Here is a 12,115-nt window from a genome sequence, read left to right as displayed (position 1 = left end):
TCCCCAGGGCTAGGATTAAAGGTGTGCACCACCACGCCCGGCAAAAAGGGTATTTCAAGCAAACGGATACGTCTTACTTCTCTGTTGCTATGAAAGCACCATGACAAAGACACTTTATGAACTAAAGTGTTTAATTAAGGGCTGGCTTACAGTTTCAGAAGGTAAATCTGCGATGGAAAGCGTGGCCGTAGCCGAGAGCTTACATCTGATTCATAAACAGAAGACAAAAAGGGAGCCGGAGAGAGAGGATCTGACCCGGCCTTTTGAAAGCTCAAAGCCCATCCGCAGTGACACACCTCTTCCAACAAGACCATCACTCTTCCTAAACATTCCGCCAACTGGGAACCAAACATTTCAAACATATGAGCTATATAGAGGCCGTTCTCTCTCAGCGCCATAGTCCACTCCCTGCACCCCACAGGCCGTAGTCACATCAAACGCCAAACGCATTTAGTCAACTTCAAACGTTCCCATGCCCTGCTGTTTCCACACTGCTTACAAGTTTAAGTCCAAAGTGTTCTCTGACTCAAGGCAATCTTCTTCCTCTGTAAAAGCAAAAGCAAAGTACATGCTTCCAACATAAGACAGCACAGAGTAAACACTCCTGAAAGGGTGGAGAGGATGCTGCTCAACAGAATGTGTTAGCATCTTCAGTACCTTGGATTCAAACTCCAGCACCCTCAAAGTTGACTTTGTGAGACCACTTCTGTGTAGCTATTAATAAAGCTAAAATGGAGCCTTTTCTAAAATAAGAATGTGTTGAACAAATTATTGTTTCCTGGGAAAACTGGCTTTGTTTTTTATATAAAAAAAAACACACAAGCCAGTATTGTCAAGCTACTTTGCTTATAAGGAACAGCAACCTGCCCAGACCATCTCTAAACAGGAGAACACTGGTGTATCTTGGGAAATTCTGGGCCTGAGAGAGATCTGAAGCAAGGACTGGAAGTTGGCAAGAGCCAAAGGAGGACAACTTTCTCCCCCACCCTTCCCCACCAGCTCTTGCTATGCCTCCTCAGACTACTTCCCAATCTCCTAGGGAAGACGATGGCTAATTTCATAGAGGAGACAACAGAACATTCTGGAATAAGGAATAGTAAATCTCACAAAGTACACACATTAGTCAAAAATGGATTAATCTGCTTATATCAAAATGGAATTTCTCATCAATGCAGGATAAAGTGGGCAAACATACAACTAAGAGGTCAAAGAGAACAATGCTTGTGATATCCAAACTTCCTGATCTAAGGCAAACATTATGGACAAGTAGCCAAAGCATTAAGTATCTGAGATCATAAACCTCTTCTGTAATCTATTTATTTATACCAGCTAGAACAAAAATCAGTGAGCTGGATGGTCCCAAGTGGGAACATGGGTACAGGCCTCTCCTCTGGAATGGGAGTGTATGCCTGTTGGCCTTTTGTAGCTATGACAAAATACTTGAGAAAAACAGCTTAAAGAAGGAAAGATTTGTTTTGGCTGTGGTTTTTCAGGTTTCCATCCATGGTCACTGGCCTTGTGTTTTCTGGGCCTCTGTTCTGGGCCAGCAAGTGCACCATGGTGGAAGAGATTAGCGTCGGAAAGCTTCTTTACCTCTGTGGTGGGTAGGAAGCAGATGGGGAGATGAGAGGCAAGATGCATTTTTCAAGGGCACATATCTAGTTACTTGCTTTATTCTAACTCAATCCTAGTTCTAATGGTCCATTCAGTTGTAATTAATCTGCTGGTAATGTGTGGTCACAATCCAACTCCCTTGGACTAGATCCACCAGCTGAGGACCAAGCTTTCAACACAGGAGCTTTGGCGGGGGGGGGGGGGGGATGTAGATTGAAAGCACCCTAGACGGTTGGTGCATCTTCTGTTGTGAAAAGCATTCTTGTGTATGTATCAACATATGTGTTATTAGAAGCTTAGTACCCAGAGCCAGAAGAGGACACTTGAGTGGAGAGGCAAGTTATAAAGGGTTCTCTTGTGACATTAGTTTGGTTTTTTTCCTAAGGACAAATAAAACATTGAGGAGAAATTTAAAAAAAAAAACAACTCTAAACAGATCAATGATACGGGTAGAACACAACTGATGGCAATATAGAGGTGAAACTGTGTAATGGGGAGATATGGTAGCTTGATTTATAAACTAAACGCATGCCCAAATACATGAGGGTAAATGATAAACATAGAATAAAACAGAATGCAAAATGCCGTGTGGCTATTTCCTGTTCGTATGTGAGCAGGGCAGAATGGGTTGTAAAAGGATCACAAGTGAATGCAGTTGAGTGCATCACAGGGTTCTTTCTCGCCTGTGCTGCAGTTTATGATTTTTGTGCTGTGCAACGAAACAGTGTTTAGAACTCTGAAGAATAAAAAGCAAGGGTATCATTTGACGAGCAAACCAAGCAGAAGAGAGGTTTAGGAATGGACTGATTGCCTTTGATCTTGTCTGACAGGCCAAATCTTGATGGCATTTGATGGTCTAGAGTTATAGTTTGAATGGCTATTATGAAAGCTTAAAGCTTAGTTACTCTTTTCTTCCCCCCTTGGTTTTTTGAGACAGGGTCTCTCTGTGTAGCCTTGCCTGTCCAGGACTCCTTTGTAGACCAGGCTGGCCTTGAACTCACAGCGATCCGCCTGCCTCTGCCTTAAGAGTGCTGGGATTAAAGGCATGCACCACCACGCCTGACCAGTTTAGTTACAACTTTTTATGGAATTGTGAGTGATTTGTAAAATGTGCCTTACATTTTTTGAGTTTTTTACAATAAACTTATGCCTCGATGCTTTTTGCCAAGTAATTCTGATTTTCTCATTTAGAGGAGTTTAGAATGTGTTTGAGGCAAGGGTGCACTGAAGTGAGGAGCCTTGGAGGCAAGCCTGCTTCTTCTTGGGAAACTCACTGACTGCTCCAGCTGGTGGGCGCCATTACTGCTGCGCCCACACTGGGTGGTGGAGCACGGTCAGTCTCTGGCTACCTACGCAGTCCTTGTGATTTCTGAGACGTGACACTCGCCCGTTTATAGAAGTAGCTCTTCAGTTAAGTACATGTCATCTTCTGTCTTCTGTTAAATTAGCTCTTGGGAACTGTGTGTTGACCCTCCTTGGGAACTGAATGTTAACTGGCACACCATTCTCTTCCCACACCTCCCCATGCTAGGGCAACACTAACTCTGAGAATATGATAATAATAAAAGAATAAAAATAAAATCATTTTACTATTATCATGTTCTCAGAATTAATGTTTGAGGCCAGCTTGGCCTAAGAAGTAAGTCCAGGACAGCCAAGATAACATAGAGAAACCCTGTCTCAAAAAAAAAAAATCATTTTCTAAAATACAGGCTCTCTCCCTGTAGCCTTGTCTGGCCTGGAACTCACTATGTAAATCAGGCTATCCTGAAACTCACAGAGATCTGTCTGCCTCTGCCCCCTGAGTGCTGGAATTAAAGGCCTGAGCTACCACTCCCAGTAAGACTTTTTTTTTTTAATTACTACTAGTTTTCTCACTTTTCTTTCTCCCTCTGCCTTTCTCCTTGCTTTTGCTCAGTTCCAGCCTCTTGTGTTTCTAGACACAGTGTCTTGGGCTTAATGGTCGTTGTCATCAACACACAAGAAGGTCTCATTAATCCGTGAGAAACCTCAGCACAACCTAGACAAATGTTCTCTTGGGCAGAATTTTTGAGTCTCCAAGTGGATTTCATTAAAGGGGATGGCGTAGAGGATTTGTGTGCATTTGGTAATAGAGTATTGTAAGCAGCCTCCCACTCCCATTGCTGGGAATAGAACCCAGGGCTTTGTGTACGCTAGACAGGGCTCTGTCACTGAGTTACAGCTCCGAGCCCCAAAAATGATGTGTTCTTAAGCCAAAGAACCGTGGACATGTTGTGTGCTACTTGCTAGAGGTCTAAAAAGAGAGAGAGATGGGCCCAGGGGTCCTGCTCAAACTAAGGCACCAGCCAAGGACAATACAGGCGGTAAACTTTAAACCCCTACCCAGATCTAGTCAATGGTCAGAACAGTCTCCACAGATGAGTGGAGAGTGGGATATGACTTTCTCACGTACTCTGGTGCCTCACATTTGACCATGTCCCCTGGAGGGGGAGACCTGGTGGCACTCAGAGGAAGGACAGCAGGTAACCGAGAAGAGACTTGATACCCTATGAGCATATACAGGGGGAGGTAATCCCCCTCAGGAACAGTCATAGGGGAGGGGAATAAGGGGAAAATGGGAGGGAGGGAAGAATGGGAGGAGACAAGGGATGGGATAACTATTGAGATATAACAAGAATAAATTAATAAAAAAATAAATGAGAGAGAGAGAGAGAGAGAGAGAGAGAGAGAGAGAGAAAGAGAGAGAGTGCAGAGGCTGTTGCTGCAAATGTTCTCCAGCTACTAAAACTGGTATTCAGTATACCAAGGATTATAATATGCGCTCTTCTGTCAGGACAGGGCCTGAAACAGAGTATGAGTCTGGAGGCAGGAGCTGGTGCAGGGGCCATGGAGGGGCACTGCTTACTGGCTTGCTCCTCATGGCTGCTCAGCCTGCTTTCTTATAGAACCCAGGACCACCAGCCCAAGGCTGTTCCCAACCACAATGGCCTGAGCTCTCTCCCTTCTATCACTAATTAAGAAAGTCTTTAACAGGTCTGTCAACAGCCTGGTCTTACGCAGGCATTTTCTTCATTTAAATTCCCTCTTCTCAGATGACTCTAACTTGTGTCAAGTCGATGTACAAGCTATCTGATAACGTGGGTGAAGGTGGGGGGCTAGCGGAAAGGATGAAACAAACCTAAAGATGTATGCAACAGAAATACTCTATTGTATAAGCTAGCTTTAAAAATATAATAATAAAAAGGAGTTTGAACAGAGGTATCCTGGGTGGTTGGACAATGCTTCTCCAAGAAGCCAAAGGATTTTTAAATGAAAAAAATCCCATATTTCCCTATATGTTTGTTGGCCAGGCAGACCACAGAGGCTCCCAAATCCTGGCTGTTGTCATTGTACTTGGTCTCCCACCAGAACTGGATTGTAAGACACTAGTGCTGAAGTAACCACACACTTTGAACAAAGGACACAGAAAACAAGATGTATGTGTGCTCTCACTCGCTAATGGTCACAACGCCAGAAAGCATTATATAGGAACAAGAGGAGAAAGCTGTCAAAGGCTCTACCCAGATGTGGACCCAGATGTAGACGGTGCAGTATCTACCTGCCAGGCGAGATGAAACCACTGGGGTAGTGGGAACACAGGTATTGGAGGGATGATCAGCTGTTTTCTGATTGCATCTCAGAGCTGCCCCATGGGAAAGAATGCATGCCTAGTGCTGTAAATCGGGCCAAACGCCACAGTTGAGGAAGTAACAGCCCCGGGGGGGATCCTGTTATTGGTGTTTTGTTAAACGGACACGGAGGCCATAGACTCGTTCCTTTAGCCTTGGTTAGAGAAGCCTCATTTTGCGCTAGGTGACAGTGCATAGCCTCATAGCTGGTCAGCATGTGGAGGATGTGTGACTGTTGAGAACTCAGCCCAAACTGCACGCACATGTAACTCTCATACAGGTAGTCATAGGCTGCTGTGTGTTCGTGACTGCAACAGCCACGTCATATCTGGAAGATGGCATTTCATAGCATTCTTCTTTATCCTCTCATATTTATAGTCTTTCCACTGCCTCTTCTGAAATGTTCCCTGGACCCTGGAGAGAGCATTCATAGTTCCCAAGACTATGTCACTAACCCCAGTATGAGAAATAGTAATTTGCTTCTATATTTTATAGATGAAAGAACTGAAGTACAGTATAATTCTTGGTGAATTGTGATTAGAATTTCTGTGTCTTTGTCTAGTCTCTAGCCCTTTGGTGACTTTGTCTAAACCCATACTTACTGTGATAAACATATGGCCATGAACTGTGTCATTTCACGCCTCAAAACTTCTCACAGGATTTGATTTTGTTAGAAGAAATTGTGGAGGGTTTCACAGTGGCCTCATGTGTCTAGAGAGCTGATAAGTTGACCTTTGAGAAGACTTTTGGTGACATACCCCAGACACATTACAGACACGAGAGAGGGGGGGGGAGGGAGGGAGAGAGGGGGGAGGGAGGGGGGGAGGGAGAGAGAGAGGGAAGAAGGGAGGGAGGGAGAGAGGGAGGGAGAGAGAGAGAGGGAGAGAGAGAGAGAGAGAGAGAGAGAGAGAGAGAGAGAGGGTCCAACTGGATGCAAGACATGAAGCTTCATTCTACCATGAAGAATTTGTTTCATTCACACAAAACAAACAGCCGGAACTTCCTTGTTATTATATTCCACCTGCCACCCAGTCAATTGTAGCTGAGGCTGGGACAAAAGGCCACGACCTTACTGGGTTAGGTATGTTCCCTCTGCCTGATCCACGTGAAGAATCTTTAAGCTTTAGGTTCCAGCTCCAGCCTAAAGTACATTAAATGCACTTTAATTTCCCATCAGTAAAAGTGGATAATGCATTTTCGCATAAAGATGTGCCAAAATGATTATACACAAAAGAACTTTGAAAATGAGAGTGTTCGGTAAAATGTCTCGGGAAATGCTAATTGTTGAAGCTATCATTTTCCCCCGGGTACAAGAATTTGATCTCAGGGATTGAAAAAAACAAAACAAAACCTCAAAGGCTGAAGGATGTGATTATTGTCAAAAGGTCAAAAATATTTGAGGATTTGAAAAGAATCCACGAGAGATGTGAGAGAATGCTGTTGTCTCCATCCAACAGAAAGGGCCAAGTTCATGGGAAAAGCCAAGTGAAAAAGTCAAATCATGTTTTATGTGAAGCACAGACCTTGTAGGTACTCATCAGAGGAAATTACACCCCAAGAGGGCAGTTCAAAGAAAAACTCATTACTCCCGCTACAAACGCACAGAGGCTGCAGATGCATGGCAGTGCTGGCTGTCCCTTGGTTTTCCAATAAGCAGTCAACAGCTTTTGCAAGCTGTAATCTAGTTCTTAAGGGCCTACACTTACAAGTACACTGTGGATGAGGCCATCTGCCCACAAACTGTAGAAATTGTGTAATGTTTTCCACAAATGTTAGGTTCACAGTTCATTAAAAAAAAAAAAAAAAAAAAAAAGATCGGGAAATCTGTGCCAGGCAAGCCTTTCGTGTGCTGATGCTCTACAGCAGAGTCACTGTGGGAACTCATCCTGGTGGTGCCCCATGCCCTCCTGTGGAACGCCACCTGATTTTGAGCACTGTTTATCTGCTCCCTGTGCATTTTTCCTAGATCGAGTCACTAACCTGGATCTGTCCTCCCCGCCACACAGACATTTTGGGGAGTCCCACTGGCAACCCTGAGGGCATCTCAGGTTCAACAGCCCTCAGCTCTGTGCTTCCTGTTTGCTGTCTGTTCAAAGGCAGCACTGGCTACCTGACGTTAGCCCTTCCTGGCACCCTCATGAGTACTTCTCTTTTCTCTTCTTCATTCTCCCCTCCCCCCCTCCCCCCACCCCCCACATGCCTTTGCTTCCTCCCATGTTGCTCATTATCCTGAGTTCTCTCGCCTTGAGCTGCCACAGGGCAACCCATGTGTCGCTGGCTCCTCTTCACCCGCGGGAAGAAGCTCAGCTCTCCAGGTAGCAGGGAAGGCATTTGAGTCTGATCTCCTCCATCTCCTCCACTTAACTCCTTTATTCCACCCAGGCAGGAAGTTAGAGCAGAGCGCTGACACGCAGTCCTCAGGCTCTTCCTCACCTCCACAAAACCAAGACACCCTCCTCCGGCCACACTGTCTGACCAGCCGCTAAGCGAATCCTTAGTGACACGGAGCAGTATGCGTCCTTTCTAGGGCTGCCTCTCACCTTCCCTTAGTGTGCTAGGTAGGTCCCCTCTACCTAACCTCTACAGCCTTTGCGTCCATGACGAGCTCTACGGTCCCACATTTGTCCTTGCCTTGGTGAGCAAACGTTGCCCGAAGCAGCCTGAACTTCCCACTGAGCGTTCTGCTAGGCGGGTTGGCTGGTTAAAGTTTTATTGAAGTTTGGGATGCTGCAAGTCCGAAGACAAATTTTCCTGGGGCAACCTTATCCCTCTTAATGACCATTTACCGCCCTCTTCTGTACCTGCCCTAACATCTTTGTGACCATTAAGTAAATCCTTTGGAATGTACAGAGAATTACTCTCCAACCAAGCAAAAGGCTAAGAGTGTCACCAGGTCACTGAGGACTACAGCAGAGGGATCCTCGCTTTCCTTCATCCTGGCTACACACTGTTTCCACCAATGGATTCATGACTTTCTTTGTTCCATTACTATAAAAATGGTTGTGAAACTGCTTCCACATTGAACATACAATTTGGGGTAATGTGGATTTGTGTTCTCTGGCCATGGTCACTCATATTTGACTCCAGAAAAAAGAAATGTCTTATCCTCTTTGAGGTAAGAGTTGTGATTTTTGCATCAGTGCTTTATTTAATGATCTCTGTACATACCATTGGTTTCTTAGCAGAGACCTTCGATTCCATAAATGATCTTTTTCAATGTCTACAATGGGTACTAAATGATAAATAATCCAAATTTGTTTTTCTGGTCCCCAAGTATTATGGTTTGAATGAGAAGTGTTCCCCCATAGGCTCACGTGCTTGGGGGGAGGTTATGGAATCTTTGGAGGTGCAGCCTTGCTGGAGAAAGTCACTGGAGACAGACCTGGAGGGCTGATAGCGTCACCCTACTTACTATTCAGTGCGCTTCCTGCTTGCTCCCTGTTCCGCACCCTCTCCTCCTGCTATGGCCTCTCTCTCTGGAACCCTGTGCTAACACAAACTCTTTTTTCCCTCAAGTTTGTTTTTGGCCATGGTGTTTTATCACAGCAACAGAAAAGTAACTAATATGCTAAGTAACTATTTCCAAGACAAACACCCACAATATGCTGCACCAACCCCCCTTAAGGTATTATGACCTGGAAGCTGTATTTGCAACATGGCAAACAACACTCCTGGGATATATGTTGATGTTGTGGAACAAAGATAAGGAATAAAAATGGACTGTATTTGTGGTTTAATAGTCTTATGAACTCCATTTTCAGCCTTGATCTCCAAAGGATACTGAATTATAGAAACTTGAATTTTTCTCTTCATATTTCATAATATGTTTCATAAATAACATTAGCTTAGTCTAATAATGTGTTCAAGGAAAAGAAATAATGAATGGGGACTGGAGAGATGGCTCGGTGGTTAAGAGCACCGGTTGCTTTTCCAGAGGTCCTGAGTTCAATTCCCGTCACCTACATGGCAGCTCACAGCTTCTGTAACTCCAGTTCCAGAGGATCTGACACCCTCTCACAGACACACATGCAGGTAAAACACCAATGTACATAAAATAAATAAGTTATTAAAAAATTGAGAAAAAAGAAATAATGAGTGATGACTGACGACCTTCTAAAGTGACATCTTAGGTGTGGTATCTCACACCCTAAAACAGTAAGGGTATTTCTTATTGCTGGGTACATTTAGCTATCCCAGGATAGCTAAAATAATCCTGAATAATAACAGAACTGTAGGAGGTATCACTATCCCCGATTTCAAGCCATACTACAGAGCTATAGTAGTTTTTTGTTTTTTGTTTTTTCTTTTAAGGTATGGTGTTGGCACAAAAACAGATACATTGATCAATGGAATAGAATTTAAGACCCAAACATGAACCCACACACCAATGGACACCTGATTTTTTTTTTTTTATAAAGAAGCCGTTAAACACACACGGGGGAAAAAGACAACAAACAGTGCTGGTCAAAGAGGGTGTCTACATGCAGAAGAATCCAAATGGATCCATACTTATCATCCTGCACAAAACTCAATTCCAAATGGATCAACCACCTTAACATAAAACCAGATGCACTAACCCCGATGGAGAAAGCAGAGAATGGCCCTGGGAAAGATTAGTGGGCAAGGCTGGAGGAGGAACGTCCTGGGAATAGAGCAAAACGGAGCCACAGTCTTCCTATCTACTATTATACCCGTCCTGATTTTGTTAAGTTTTGATCTGAATCTTTGGTCCCTGGTTGTTTAGTGGTCAATAGCACTTTGTCTTTCTGCCCAGAGTCTCTTCAGCTCTAGATGGCCTTAACCATGCAACCAGGGATGAGCGTTGACTCTGGCCTCTATGGTAGAGTGCTGTATCCAACTGCCCTCTGCATGTGTGTCTACCCATACACTGGTGCAGCGCTCTCAGAGCTCGTCAGAGCAGGTCCTTTGTGCAATGAACAGAGGTTAATGCCGAGAACGATGCCTGGTGAAAGTTCAGAGTCTGGGGGCGGGGGGTTGGGGGTGGGGCTCAGCCACAACTGGGACACTGCATCACATACCTTATCCCACGGCTCAGGGACTACTGCAGAGGATGGGCAGAATCAGGGATGATAGGAACAAAACAGTGTCTTTGGACCACACAGCGCCTCTGTGCTCAGGAACTTATGGCCTTTGCCTGGCCTGTACCCACACAAGATCAAACCAGTCATTTCATACCTACCGGAGGAGCCACAGACAGTGGTTGGCAGCTGCCGGGGGAGAGATAGTTTTTTTTTTTTTAAAGGGTTTGGCTCCAGTGGGTTGGCCATGTTCCAGTGAGTGGTCCCACATCCATGAACATGTAAGCAGCACAAATTGGAATTAGTGGGTTATAAAATAAGTGAGAGGAGACGTAAAGTTGTGAGGGGGTTGGGCTGGGCAGTGGCTCTTAGAGGAGTTAAGTGAAGGGGAAGTGGAGGTAGCATGATTTAAAAAAACATTGTATGAGATTCTCAAAAATTAATAAAATCTTTAGAAGAATATGCTTATGTATATATACATATATTAAGCAGAAATTTATGTTTTACTTCCTCTATTTCTCGGTCATGTAACTTAATATCAATTTAGATGTTTTCGGTAGTGTTGTACATATACGTTATTAAAGTTATAGCATACAAAAAGACCAAGCATTCCTCAAAAGACTTTGCTACTCTGAGAAGAAAATACTCTGTTTAGCCGGGTGGTGGTGGCACACGCCTTTAATCCCAGCACTTGGGAGGCAGAGGCAGGCAGATCGCTGTGAGTTTGAGGCCAGCCTGGTCTACAAAGTGAGTCCAGGACAGCCAAGGCTACACAGAGAAACCTTATCTTGAAACAAACAAACAAACAAAACCCAGAAAATACTCTATTTACATCGCATATGAAATAGTTACATTATATTGGGCAGAATTATGACTTTGGAGCCCAAGCATGTTGTAAAAAGATGTGACTGGGTGTCAAACTGACAAGGAGTAAAACCTATGATGATAATCTTACTTGTCCACTTGACTGACTCTGGGATCAACTAAGGGAAAACTGGGGGGCACACTTGTGAGGCTTGATCAGGTTACCGGAAATGGAAAGACGTACCATAAATATGGGTGGTGCCTTCAGGAGGTATAAGAAAAAAAAAAGCTGGGTTGGAGAGGTGGCTCAGCGGTTAAGAGTACCATCTGCTCTTCCAGAGATCCTGAGTTCAATTCCTGACAACCACATGGAGGTTCACAACCATCTATAATGTGATCTGATGCCCTCTTCTGGCATAAAGGTGTACGGGCAGATAGAGCACTCATACATAAATAAATCTTAAAAAAATAAAAACCATTTTGTTGTCATTGGTTTTTGCCTGCTTGCTTTCACTCTTGCTGGCAAGATAGATGTTCTTGCTGCAGTCCTTCCATGATTTCAGAACTCAACTTTATCAGGCTTCCAATATAGATCAAAGGTCAGTGGCTTTCTAGGAATCCACCAAATCCTTTGGTGCTGTACTGGGATGCCAAGGGCTCCCAGCCTTGTGGACTGAGTAGCTCCACAAGCAGCACTTGGCCTTGGTGAAGACATCCATTGCTGGACTACCCAAACCATACTGTGTGAGCAAATCTAATATTTCCCCTTTTCATGTGTATGTGTGTGTGTGTGTGATAAAATGTTCAGGGTACTCACTTGCTCAAGATTCACCTGGATGCTGTCACATCCTAGGATCTTAAGGTGAATTTCAGCAGTGTTGATTCTGGATAGAACTTTGCTGTAGTCAAATATATAGTGTGTCTCATTTTATCAAAATCAATTCTTACCCATGGGAATTAGCTTAGAGCAGTGGTTCTCAGCCTTCCTATGCTATGACCTTTTAATAC

The sequence above is a fragment of the Acomys minous genome, assembly GCF_964271855.1.
Source record: "Acomys minous genome assembly, chromosome: 15".
NCBI classification, from domain to species: Eukaryota; Metazoa; Chordata; class Mammalia; order Rodentia; family Muridae; genus Acomys; species Acomys minous.
This window is presented reverse-complemented; position numbering follows the sequence as displayed.